The sequence below is a fragment of the Microtus pennsylvanicus genome, chromosome 12, assembly GCF_037038515.1.
Source record: "Microtus pennsylvanicus isolate mMicPen1 chromosome 12, mMicPen1.hap1, whole genome shotgun sequence".
Taxonomy (NCBI): Eukaryota; Metazoa; Chordata; class Mammalia; order Rodentia; family Cricetidae; genus Microtus; species Microtus pennsylvanicus.
The window spans coordinates 3,530,493-3,544,504 of NC_134590.1; the positions used below are offsets into that span (position 1 = coordinate 3,530,493).

The following is a 14,012-nucleotide window of genomic DNA, read 5'->3' on the forward strand; positions in this document are numbered from 1 at the left end:
CGTTACTCCTGGGTAGGGACAAAGGACATCAGCCCATAGCCCAGCATCTCTTCCAGTGGGTTACTCCAGTTCTGTCACCCGTGACGACGCTTATTATATATGCCATGCTCTCCATTCTGACCATGCTCATCTCCATGGCAACAAGGCACGCAGATGGAAAAGTAGGCTAGAAATTCCAAACTCTCGGGTGGAGGTGAGGATGGGAAAGGGCCCTTACTGAGGGGGAAAAGGCAAGAGTGTATTCTACCAGACTGGCCTGTGCGTTAAAGGGTGAGCCTAGTGAGGAAAGTCGGCTTTGCCTGCATAAATGCAGGCCGGTAAGGGTGGGGCTTGCCTTTAGTATTCTGGAGGCATAGGAAGGTGGATTGCTGGAGTAGCCTGGTCTACTAGTGAGTTCCAAGAAAGCCAGGGCTCTATGTAGTGACCCTGTCAGAAAGAGAGAGAGAGAAAGGAAAAGAGAAAGAAAGAAATTCAGTAAATGCCATTGTTTATATAAGAAAGAATGATAAGCGTTATGGATTATAAAGCCAAGTTTTACTAAAAAACTTGAATGTGCAAATTAAAACCTTAACTTCTACCTGCTTTTGGAAACCACACTGAGCCAAGGGTGGAGTAATGACAGTCGTTAATTTTTGGTCACTTAGAAGCACTGAAAGAGCTAAGGAAGTGTGGCCGAGAAGATAAGACACAGGACGAGTACTTTCTAGACAAGCTTATCTTCCAAGCTCCTCTCTGTGCCCAGAGGAAATTCCTGGGTGGGGGTGACTTCTGTGTCAGGGTGAGGAAGGAAGTCCCAGTGTCCGCTCAAGGAGGGAGGAGGCTTTCCTCACAGTCAGCTCCTCTCCTGTCCACACATTCGGGTCTTCTGACTCAACCTCTCTGCTCCCTAAAGCCTTGAGAAGCCCCGTCTCCATAGACAGCAGGGCAGTGGTGGCGCACACCTTGAACCCAGCACTCAGAGGCAGAGGCAGGCAGATGTCTGTCAATTCAAGGCCAGCCTGGGCTCAGAGTGAGTTCCAGGGCAGCCAAGACAACACAGAAAAACTTTCTCTAAAAATCAAAACAAACAAACAAAAAACCACAATACTCTCTCCTCAAGATTTCCATCTCCCTGAGGTGGTTTTTATTTTGTTTTCCTTTCTGAGTTCTTGCCCATCCTTTTCTGGGACATGTGAGTACTTGTGATTTATTTCTATTTCTCCAAGAAAGCACGGGCAAACTGAACCTCTGCCGAGGGCCTGTCCCCCAAGACTGGTGCTTCCCTGTAACCTTACACAGTCCTTCGGGTGGATATTCATCTCACCCCTTTCATGAGGGCTCCACCCACCCACATGAACCAATCTTCTCCCAGAGACCTAACCTTAGGGGATTAGATTCTCGCTTGTGAATTCTGGGAGTCATTCCCAGATCTCAGATATTTCTAATCCAATCAAGGTGATGCTAAAAAACAAGCCATTACAAGATCACCAGGAGCAGGTGAATGCAAATGTCGGGAGCCACCTTTTTGAGGTGACTCCTCCCACGACCCTAGCTGCAGCAGTTTTTGCATTCCAGGCATGGGGATTAGAAAAGTTAAGTAGACAGAACAGAGATAAACACAGAGACACAGGATAGGAAGAGGAGGGCAACTCATCGAACACTGAATGTTGAATTCTGGCTTCTGAGCTCGCATGAGTTTAATTTTTCATATACCTCTATTCCCCAATACAAAAGGGAGGAAGAAGGCAAAAGACGACTTTAACACGATACAACAACCAGAACAGTCATTTGCTCCAATACTTGAGACATTAAGCCAATAATTCCAAAGTAAAGTATTTGATGTTTGGGCAGTAAGCCTACCCTAGACCAAGTATCCGGCAGGCAGACATTCCCTAAGTCAAAATAAGGAATAGAAGTATGTTAGAATGCTCTGACCTTTGGTTAGGGTGGAGAGGACCTACCTCTAGGGGCCATCTTAAGGTCCAAAACACCAAGTGACCACACCCTAGGTCAGGGTGTGTGGTCATAGTTGCCAATGACGTGAGAGAGCAAAATAAACTCAAACTCTCTGACAAGGTGGGATAGGCTTGCATGTTTGGGTCCCCACATGCAAATGATTAAAAAAATTGTTTTTTTTGAGAGATAGGGTTTCTCTGTACTTTGGCTGTCCTGGAACTGGATCTATAGACCAGGCTGGCCTGGAAATCACAGGGGTCTACGTGCAGGAATTAACGGTGTGCCCAGGTTGTAAATGACTTAATAAACATGACAGAAATATAATCACGGATGCTCCTGAGATTCAGGACAGATTTGCTCTAAGCTTTGAGAGAAGGAGATGGGATCAGCTACCAAATGTCCTCTCCCAGAGGGCTAGAGCATCCAGGAGCCCAGCCAGGCCCAAGAAAGGCCCCACTCACAAACTGCTCAGTGGTAGTTTGAATGTAATTGGCCCCCATAATCTCATAAAAAGTGGCACTATTAGGAGGTGTGGCTTTGTTGGAGCCTTCCTGGAGGAAGTGTCACCTTGGAGGCGGGCTTTGAGGTTTCCTATGCTCAGGATACCACCCAGTGTTTCAGTTGACTTCCTGTTGCCTGCAAGATGGAGGACTCTCAGCTATTCCTCCAGCACCACGTCTGCCTGCATGCTGCCATGCTTCTGCCATGACGATAATGGAGTCTCTGAAACTGTAAGCCAGACGTAATTAAATGTTATCTTTATAATAGTGACCCCAAGACAGTCCTCTATGCTTGCATTATTCCATAAGGAATATGCCCTGCCTGTTAATGTAGTTAAGAACCTCTTTTTGAGAACAAATTAGCATTCTTGACAAGATGTTGAACATTCCCCTTTTTAATAGGATTAAGATATATTCTTAGAGAACCCAGGCCTTTAGTCCCAGCTGAGACAGAGGCAGGCACATTTCTAAGTTCAAGGTCTACATTGCGAGTTCTACACACCAATCAACGGTTGTTCAGCTGACTGCCAGCTAAGTATCTGGTGATTTTCCCCTAAAGTTCTGTTCTGGGAATTTGATCCTATGTTCTTAAATGGGTGTAGCAATACCATGGTATCTAATTCTTAGCTGTAGTGGGGATATCCCAAAGAATGCCAGGCTCACCTACACTCACTGCTATTGAAAGTTTCTGCCCAGAAGAGCAAACTTTTAAGCCATCCCTTCAGCCAAGAGCCTGAGAACTGATAGCTGATTTGATAAAGAAGATTGCTGTTTTTTAAGTATCCACACCACTGCTCTTCAAGGCGGGTGTTAAAGTTGGGGAGTCACATTTGTAGGGAGAGGTATTCTGACAGGGTTCATCTCCAGACAGTTACTCTTCACCCGAAATCATCTCTGTCACTGATGTCTGGTGTGGGGTATCCCCCATCACAAACTATTTTCTTTTTTTCTCTCTTCAAACCCACCATTTCCCCACTCTACTAAAGAAGGGCAAGCCTCTGTTCTCAGCAGTCAGCTCACGGGGCCTTGCTTGGAGGTACAATTACCAGGTCACTGAGCAAAGTGTCATTCTGAAATTCCCTAGGGTTACAGGTGTTGAGGAAATGAAAAGAGACAGTGATTAAGAAGCAAGTCCTCTGACTTGGGGGAAGAGTTGTCATTTCCTGGCTTGGAGCAGGTGTGGAGGAGGACACCTATTATTATTAGCTCAGGAAGACAAGCCTGGAACCCTGCCTTCCCTCCATCAATCACCAGAGTAACTTGTGACAAGCACTCAGTAGTTTAAAAGGGAGTGGACTCTCTTGCTCTGCTCCCTTCTCTCCATTACATGGCACCGTGTCTTGAGCTTTTGACTATGTAGTCTTATTTTGGCAATAATACTTACCCAGGTGCAAATAAGCTTTTAAGTCCACATATCTCATGAAGGGGCAGTTTTCTAAGAAAAATTTCATCCGTGTTATGTGTATGTATGAGTATGTCTGAGAGTGAGTGTGTGTTTGTGACCATGCACCTGGGAAGCTATGTGGAAGTCAAAGAGAACTTAGGAGTCTCTCCTTCTACCATGTCGGCTCCAGGGATCGAATTCAGGTCCTCAGGCTCGGTGACAGATATATTTATCCACTGAGCCATCCCGCCTGCTCCTTCATCAAAGTTCTAATAGACTTGATGTTGTACATGAGTAAAATAACTCAACTTTTAAGTGTTTGATAGTATTTAAACCTTAGTTGTAATAAGAACTGTAAAAATACATTAGGTATACTGTGTGTGTATATATGTGTCAAAAGAATATAATATTGTAACCAAGATTAAACTTCTTTTTTTTTGTTTTGTTTTGTTTTTCGAGACAGGGTTTCTCTGTGTTGCTTTGGAGTCAGACCTGGAGCTAGCTCTTGTAGACCAGGCTGGCCTCGAACTCACAGAGATCCACCTGCCTCTGCCTCCCAAGTACTGGGATTAATGGTGTGTGTCACCACCACCCGGCCCAAGGTTAAACTTCTAAGTACATGCATGTTACACTCAGATAATGCTTCAGAGAAAATGAGTTTCATGATTAAAACATCTGTATAAATTTCCTGACTTTTGTAGCAAATCTTTAAATTACTTTTTAAATAAACAATGATGGACACCAAGACATTTTTATTTAATTTATCTTCTATTGGAAATACTTAAATTACTCTTTTTGGGAAAAAAATCAACATTTATGTCATCAAAAATATCACATTTGTACCTACATTGATGAAAAATGTTAGCGTCTATCTTTAAACGTGACAAAGGCGGACACTCACAGACTCTGCTAAACACCCGAGCCTCAGATCCGTGAAGACGACCTAAAAAAACCGACTTCTGATAGAAAGAAAAAGCCGGATTGTGCCAGAAAAATACGAAAGCTGTCTCCAGTATCCCTGTCACCAAACCTAGAGCTCCGAATTAGGTTTGTTCTCAGTAATCACAAGCTCATTGACTCTCCAAACCCACACTAGGGTGCCATTTTGGTAACTTGACACAGATTAAAGCCACCTGTGAAGAGGAGAGATCCCTCCATCAGACTGGATGTGAGTATTTTCTTGATCAATGATTGAAGGGGAAGAACCCAGTCTACTGTGGATAATGCCATCATTGGGCAGGTGGTCCTGGGTGCTATAAGAAAGCAGGTCGGACAAGCTACGAGAGCAAGTCAGCAAGGAGCACCCCTCCTGGGCCTCTGCATCAGCTCCTGCTTCCCGGTTCCTGCCCTGTCTTCTCTCATGATGAACTGTAGCTATAACCCAAACAAACGCTTTGATCAGTATTTTATCACAGCAACAGAAACTTAGCTAGGACATCTATGAATAGCATTTGTATCGTGTCTTAAATGCTAACCTTTTCTAACCTTTGAAGAGATTTCTTCCAAAACACCAGTCAAAAGCGCATCTGTTTTATCTGTTAATCTCTGGAATTGGGAGTGCGCAGGTCCCGCTTCCTCCTGGCTCTCCCCTGACTATGTTTATTGAATGTCCACAGTATGTCAGGCTAAGGCCTGGTTCAAGAAGCCCAGGAGATGAGAAAACATACTCATCACCTGAAAGGAACGCCAGACAAGAGGCTGTTCTCTGGCATCAGTCCTGTACAAGGACCAGAGGCAGCAAGGAGAAGGGCGTGGGGTGGGGGTGATGGAAGAAAGGTCTTCAGGAATGCCAGCCACTGTCTTCAAAAGAACCAGGCTTGAGAGAAAAACATCAGTTTACCGAGAATGCTCAGGAGCAGGAAGAAACATCACCACAGAGTGCGGCCATCTTGTCTCGACAACCTCCCCATGTTACAAATGGCTTAAGATGGGGTGTGAGTGCGTGTGAGTGTGCGTACCACATCCACGGAGCAACCACCGAGGACATGGAAACTGTGGAGTGGCAACAGGTGGTACCAAACAGTTGCCAGGACCGGACAGGAGACTTTGTGATTCTGCACACCTGGGCATCGGCACCTGCTCACTTTCACCTGACAGGGTGAGATTTGCCTTTTAAGGAGATCCCTGTGGTGTGTACAAGAGATTGGGCACCTCCAGGGAGGTGGGGGAGAGATGGACAGACTCCAAATTAAGTATCAGCCGAAAGATAATCATGGGTGTTCCTAGAACAGACACACACAGTGAAGAGGCTGAAGGGGAAGGGCGCGGAGGGAGGAAGTGAAGGAAACGGCCTCTGAACAAACTACACCAGCTGCCAACGATACAGGCAGAAGTCTAAGGGGAAACGGCAAGAGAAATGAACAAATTCCAGTAAAGGTCCAGCTATTTTGAAAACAAAACAAAACAGGAGGAGGGGGCGCCTAAAAGTAAACACATTTTGCGAGGGGAAAATCACTAGTGCACTAACAGCAGGCCTGCTTATCCTGTGAGGCAGGTACCGCAGGCCAATTTAATGACCAATAGGATCAAGTTATGTACAGCCACTGGTCCACGTGCCAGTTCTGGGAAGCTCACAGCTTGGCATGCTAGAGAGCCAACCAAGAATAGAGACAAAGTCTGCTTTCACAGAAATGACATCCTGCTGTCAGTAGGGGGCTAGAACACCAACAACCAACCATAAAGCAAGGGATGAAAGACTGCCGAGGTCAGAGAAGGGTCCTGTGAGGTCACAACTGGGATGAGAAGTAGTCATCGCTGACAACCTCATCTAGAGGTTTCCAAAGAACAAAGATCTCTGAGAGCTGCTGAGAGGAATTCAAGGTACCAGAAGAAGCGAATAGGGAGAAGACCCAGCCACAAGGGTACTTGGGGGGGGGGGTGGCTGAAACTTCTGGCACCTGGGCACAGTAGGGGCACAGCATAAACTGCCTGGGGGTATCCTGGCAACACACACACCTAAATCTGGTACTCTGAGAAACTGCATCATGACTCACACAGCTGGGAGGCGAGCCATGGCTCGCCCAAGGATGCTGCCCTTCTCAGCAGGGAAACTGGGCCAGCTACAAACGCATCGAGTTCTGCCTAGAGAGATATCGTTAGAAATCTTCAGAATAGAATTCACCTTAAATGCATCCACTCGATCAATCAATAAATAACCTGCGGTCCAGGGGCTTGAGAGGCCCCCTCAGGGATCAGTCACGGTCCTACCATGGTGGGGGACGCACAGAAAGAGGGCGTCCTGGTTTCAGAGACCTCGCTGTCCTGCCTTAGCTCTGCTAGACGGGACAAGGACAAATAGCATTCCCTGCCAATGTACCTGCCAACGCATCCCCTGCCAACACAAACCTCAAAGCCACAGAGGGACTGGACATTGGGACAGCCCACTGGCCCTGAGACAGGCCATCCCAGCCAGACCTCTGGAATATCGCCCACGCTTGCTGTTCTACGGTCATTTTTGGCGCAGGTGGAGGAGCTGATTCCTCACAAATGTTTATCTCCGAATGATCCACTTGCTAAGGATGCTGCAGGCCATTATTACCCTTGTCCTGTCCAGCAGAGTCAAAAAAGGAACAAACAGGCAGGGAAATACGCTTCAATCTCTGCCACCGGCTTGGAGGAAGCCCTCGTTCTGTGTGTCTCCCATCATGGCCTTGGAGAGAACTGTTGGCCACTGGCCTGTAGGCTTTTAGGAGTCGATGATTAAATATGCATCTGCTTGATGTGTCAAGAAAACAAAACAAAAACCCACCTGTATTAGAGTTTGGCTGGTGCAACACAAAGGAAGAGTAAAAGACTTCAACCATTCCCAAACCGTGTGGTCCCCTTCTGGAACACACAGTGAGGCTGTACAGCTGTACACTAGACACACTCATTTCACACTCTGTGTGTGAGGGAGGGGATGAGGCGTGGGTATGTGACAGTCATGTACCCTATTATCACTGGACCACGTCTCCATCTCTACAGACACTTATTTGAATGACAGCTCCAAACAGAAGGAGCCGAGAAGAATCTGTATGTCCATACCTAGGTTGCTTACATTTGAGCTCATTTCAAGCCACCACCCCGTCCCCCTTTAGTTACTGGAGTTTGTGGGTCTCTAAAGTCACCATTCAGCCTCCGACCGACCACAGCACACCGTACATGTGTCCACAGCCTTCTCTGTGTCCCTCCTAACAACCATGACCACCATGGAGAGTCTCCCGTGTCTTCAGCAGCTGCCATTCTGACTCCAATAACCAACCAGCTCCGTGAGCACTGAGACCAGAAGGGGCTATGCTTACCATCGCTTCCCCACGATCTGGCACAGGACCTGTGTGCAGCGGGTCACTAATGGTTACTTAAAAACAGCATGAAACTCTATCAAGAGTGGAAAAGCTTAGCAACATCACTCATTCATCAGGGGATCATCCAAAATTATTCACTTCAAGGCTGAGGACTAGAAAGGCTTGGCTGTTTGTTGATCAAATGATACAGGAATAATTGTGTTGCTCTTTGGGTTATAAACTGACTTTGAAGACAATTTTGTTAAGTTTGACTGAGAAGTTAAGGACAGTCACTTAGATACAATGATCAGTACAAAAATACTTCTATTTAGCAGGCGGTGGCAAATGCCTTTGATCCCAACACACTGGGAATCAGACGGGTGGATCTCTGAGTTCAGGCCCAGCCTGGTCTACAGAGTGAGTTCTAGGATAGCCAGGGCTACACAGAGACACCCTGTCTTGAAAAAAATGAAACAAAACAAAACAAAAATATAACTTTTAAAATAGAGGGTTCATGAAAAAAGCTAGGTCAAATTAAAATGGGAAAGTTACCGCTTCCTTTGCCAGACACAGTATCACACATTTCATATAAAATGTTTCCCCTGTTCACCATGTGTCCTTAGTACCTCAGTTTACAGATCAGGAAGCTACATGTGAGAGACTGTACATACCCACTGACTGAAAGGCTGTACACACAGGGAGAGACAGGCTGTACACACAGGGAGAGGGAGAGGCTGTACACACAGGGAGAGACAGGCTGTACACACAGGGAGAGGGAGAGGCTGTACACACAGGGAGAGACAGGCTGTACACACAGGGAGAGACAGGCTGTACACACAGGGAGAGGGAGAGGCTGTACACACAGGGAGAGACAGGCTGTACACACAGGGAAAGACAGGCTGTACACACAGGGAGAGAGAGGCTGTACACACAGGGAGAGACAGGCTGTACACACAGGGAGAGACAGGCTGTACATACTCACTGAGCAAGAGGCTTTATACCGGGGGAGAGACAGATTCAGAATTCCTGCCAAGGCCCATTTGATTTCGTGAGTCATTGTTTAATCTATGCTGTTTTTAATCTAAGAAATACATGCTAACAGTGAGTAAATCATACATTGCTAAACCTGGCACAGTGGCGCACGCCTTTAATCCCAGCGCTAAGAAGACTGAGGCAGGTAGATCTTGAGTTCAAGGCCAGCCTGGTCTAAGGGAGAGTTCCAGGAAATCCAAGGCTACATATAGAGACCCTGTCTCAACAAATAACAACCATTGCTTCTGCCACTCAAACACACCTATCTCCGTCCCACGACAAGGTATTATCCAACAATATGATAACCATCAACTGGGGCAAGTGCTCAAACACTTAAAATAGGATTTGAAACCAATAGAGAAGGAATATGCAGGGCTATAAAGACATTTATTGAAGACATATTGACACATACATACCATGTTAACATGTTTGGTTTGAGACTGTGTATCTATCCTTATGGGCCTGGAATGCAGAGATCCGCATCCTGCTGAGGGCTGGGATTAAGGCATATGCCATTACATCCAGCAGTTCTTAAAAATTCTATATTTTTAAGATTGAAAGTATATATTAAACACGTTAGGCCAGATATAGTAGCACACGCCTTTTATCCCAGCACTTGGGAGGCAGAGGCAAATCAATCTCTGTGAATTCAAGGCCAGCTTGGTCTATACAGTAATGTCCAGACCAATCAGGGCTATACAGTATGATAACGTTAAAAAACAAACAAAAAACCCAACTAAGCATGGCAGTGGTGGCACACTCAGGAGGCAGAGGCAGGTAGATCTTTGTGAGTTTAAAGCCAGCCTGTTCTACAAGAGCTAGTTCCAGGACTAGAACTAGCTAGGACTGAGAAACCTTCCTCAAAAAGCCAAAACCAAACCAAACAAAAACAACAAAAAACTAAGATCCCTAAGACACTCATATTTAAGAACAAGATGGGAAGTGTGACAGAGGTCAACAGCCTTTGCTGGTGACCTGAGTTAGATTCCTCCTGGACGCAGCCACCTGCCTCAGTGTTCCCCAGCCCAGCTATCCGAAGCAACGGAAGACAAGAGTACCGACCTGCACAGTAGTCAAAATAATAATAGACTATCTCAAAAACAATATGGAAGAAGAAAGCCTGGCCCTTGGAAGCTGTCATCTAGCCCTTACACACACACCTCCCTCACACAAAGAAAACGGGGAAAAATGAAAATTAAAGAAACGGTGTTTGGATACTTGCTGTCCTGTCTTTCCCAAGAGTGTGAACTCCTGCATTCTGTGCCTGGGACTAACTATGGCCACAAGTGGCCTTCGTGAGCACGGCCTTCTAGGCAATGACATGTAGTATTGGAAGCTCCCAACAGGTTTTCTCACAAGACTGCAAGCTGATGCCTTCCCCTCTCCTTCCAGGCCTTCTTCCTGCCAGGTGGAACTAGGCTGTGGTAACTAAAGCTTCCCCCTTGGACTATAAGGGCCTTACAGTATGAATGGTAGAGCCAATAAATGGAAACGGTCTTCCCAGAAGACAATAGAGCTTGTCCGTCCATAACTCTGTGTGTGTGTGTGTGTGTGTGTGTGTGTGTGTGTATGAGCTTGTCTCATCCATGACCTCCCCCCCCCTTCCACGACTGGATCAGAATTTACTATGTAGCCCAGGCCGCCTTGGATTTGTGGTAATCCTCCGGTGTTACTGTCCCAAATATTAGGATTACAAGCATTATTACCTTGCCTAGCTGTCAATTAACTCTTGTACTAACTGAGAAAGGGAAGCAAACATCACTTTGTTTAGGTCATTGCTCTGTAATTGCTGACTGGGAGCTAATCTTAACTAAGCCAGCAACTCATCCAAAGTGACGGCAAAGGTCAGATCCAAGTCCTCCGGCATGCACGCTTCATGCTCTCAGGCAAAGTTTGAAGACTTCTGATTTGAAGTTTTCAGGAGATTTTGTGTGTGGTAAGGGAATGTTGCAAAAAGCTGAAAAAAGGTTTGAAGAAAGATAATAAGGGAAGGCTCAGACGTGCTCTTAATCCCACACACTCAGAATTAAGGAAAATGACAAAATGAAGTGTAACAGTAAAGACCTGGGTCTCGACCAGAGAGGAGCAAAGCAAAGTCTCAGTCTTTTACCACAGTACTTCGGAGGTTGGGGAGCTGGAAACAACAAAAACAACCGAGCACGGGCAACTCCTGGGTTTGATGGTGGGTACTACAGACAGGCCCTGTGGGAAAGGTGGGTCAGACAGACAGGCAGGCAGGAAAGAACTGTAAAGTGATCTGAATTCAAAGAAGCAACAGAAGTAGTTCAAATAGTCTGGAAAGGGACAAGGAGAGTCACGTGACCCACATCAAAGGCCGCCTGAAGGTCAGCAAGCCAAAGGAAAAGGTCAAGGTTGAAGCTGGGCGCCCCATGCCCATTCCCTTTACTCTTTCCCAAGAGCACTGAAGGAGCAAACTTAACTGTTGCAAGTGAGAGCAGAACTCTAAAGAAAGGGAAATCTCACAAGAGAAAGTTCACTATCACCTGATTTCTAAACGACTTCATGTCCGGTAAAAGAACTGTTTTGCAGAGAAAAGGAAATCAGTGGAGGTGTGAGGGGAGCTGAGGCCGGGGAGACAGCCCAGCAGACAAACACAGCTTCAGAGCCACTGATGCCAGAGTTCAGTACCCGAGACTCACACACAGGTAGAAGGCAGAGTTGTCCTCTGACCTCCACATGTGTTGTAGCATGCAAGAGCCGGCACACACGCTTCATACACATGTCACACATGCGTCACATGCATCAGACATGCACAAGTCTATTTTTTTTTAAGAAAATGCAGTTGAAACGTGTAAGTCGAAAGTAGCCAACAGCAGTAAGTATGCAAATAAACAGTCAGGACATGGATTGGGAGAAAATCCACAACTGTTTTGGGAAATTCTAGACGGCACTGGTGTCTTTTAGGGGGTCACAGAACCCAGGTGTTTGCTGGTACATCGGAGCTCTGGGACTAGGCATCGTGGAGAGCATGGTCTGTAATAAGTTGACCAACCAACCATCCACCTGTGTCGAGAAACACAACAGAATCAGAACCCATTCATTTCCAATAACATCCGAGAGCAACACAGGGATGCCGGGAGAGAGAAGAAGAAACTGGAAATTCAGAGAGAGATGCCAAACAAAAATCAGGCATTGGGTTTTGCATGAACGGTTGAAATAAAAATGAACATAATATACTCCTATATGACAATTTCAAGAAACATTTACAAGTTAAAAATTTCTGATGAAAAAAAAAACTTTTCCCTTTCAAATTCAGAAAACAAATGGAAAAGAAGCGTCAGGTCACAGAGGGCAAACACCCACCCACGTGGTCATCTAAAACACTTCAGGTCACCTGGTGTCCTCTGCGAATTTTATTGCTTAGAGCTATGTATAATTCATGTTGATGTTTTCACTCTGAGGATTATGAAAATTAAAACAGTAGTGGGGAATTGTGGTGGGGACAGCCAGCAGGCTGAAAACAAATCTCAACACGTCAAAGGCAATTGCTCATAGTGTGAACACATGTATCTGAGGTTCATGTTGGAACAACCTTCTGATCAGAAAAAAAATCCACTCAGTCTAACTCTAACACAAAGATTACGTCCCCCACTTGGGAAACCAGGCATAAGAGAAGCGGTGTGACTCAAAGTGTCCTCACAGACAACTCTGCTTCCCCACGCCCCACGTTTAGCTCCTAGCAGCCTCAGGCATGTTAGGGCTTAAGGTTTTAAATCGCACAGGCCCAGTTACCTGGGGATTAACTGTCATTTCTTAAGCTCTTCAAGAGTGGACCTGCTCACTGGGAAAGCTCGGGGCAAAAGAAACCGACTTTGGCATCCAAGACTCAACATTTTAGGTACTTAGGCGGCAGACTTTATGCATGTGACGGTACTGAACTGTTATATTGCCCCTTTCCATACATCTTCCAGACCTAGATTTAGGCTTAGGACATAGGTATTAAAATCACACACTCTCACTGTTTCTGAGGGACACTGACCCCCCAGCCTCGCCCCTGTTAAGCCCGTTGAGCCACACTCCCAGTCTCTAACTTCTTCTTGGTCTACACTGAACAAATTACCTAAACTGGTCTCACACTTTACAATTTTAAAAAGTTTTACTCATATCTTTATATAGCTGAACTCCCCCCCCCACCCCCCGTTTCTGGTAGGGTACAATGTACTCAAGGAAACCCACTCATTGGTATTGACTTTTAATTTAGGTTTGTTCTCTGGGATGGGGGGAGCAAGGGGTTCCCAGTGGTGTTTTTTCATGACAACACACTAAAGTCTTCCACAAACATCAGATGACTACAGGCAACCTATGGACTTTGGGAAGTCAGTCGAGGACATGGATTAAGGAGCCTCTTCCCTTCTGACCTGCCAGCACATGCAGCCCACCTAGGAGGAGGAACCTCCAAGAGTCTTCCAATGGAAACTAGTTGACCCCTTCGAGCTCAGATACTAAAATCACAGTTGTAGGCCGGTAAATACCCAAGAGCATAAAATGTCTGTCGACAGGAGGCGCCAGGGCAGGGGGCAAACGTCGGCGACCCAATGTGGACCCCCTTGAGTGAGCCGTGCTCACCAGCGACGTGACCCCGGGTGAAGGAGGAGGGTCCCCTCCCCGCAGTCCCCAGGACACACACAGGTGCGCGCTCAGCCGTGGGAGCAGCGGAGGCACCGCCTGGGTGCGGCCGCCCCCTCCCCTCGCCCGCAATGACCCCCAGCATCCCGGAGAGGTGGCGCGTGGGGACCGCGCCCTCCCTCTCGCGGGGGCGTGGGAGCCGCGCGGCCGCCGCTCAGCTGACGACTGTGCCACCTGCCCGCTGCGGGACTCCCAAGTGAGGCGCGGCCAGGTAACCGCACCTGCCCTGCGGCCCCCCACCTGCTGCTGCCG

At 46.7% G+C, this 14,012-nt stretch overlaps 1 protein-coding gene across 3 annotated transcripts in view; it reads right to left on the bottom strand.

The window, feature by feature from the left end:
- The window catches only part of Lrrc8b (leucine rich repeat containing 8 VRAC subunit B), a 65,015-nt gene that overhangs the window by 50,830 nt on the left and 173 nt on the right, over positions 1-14,012 (bottom strand). The window lies entirely within an intron of this gene.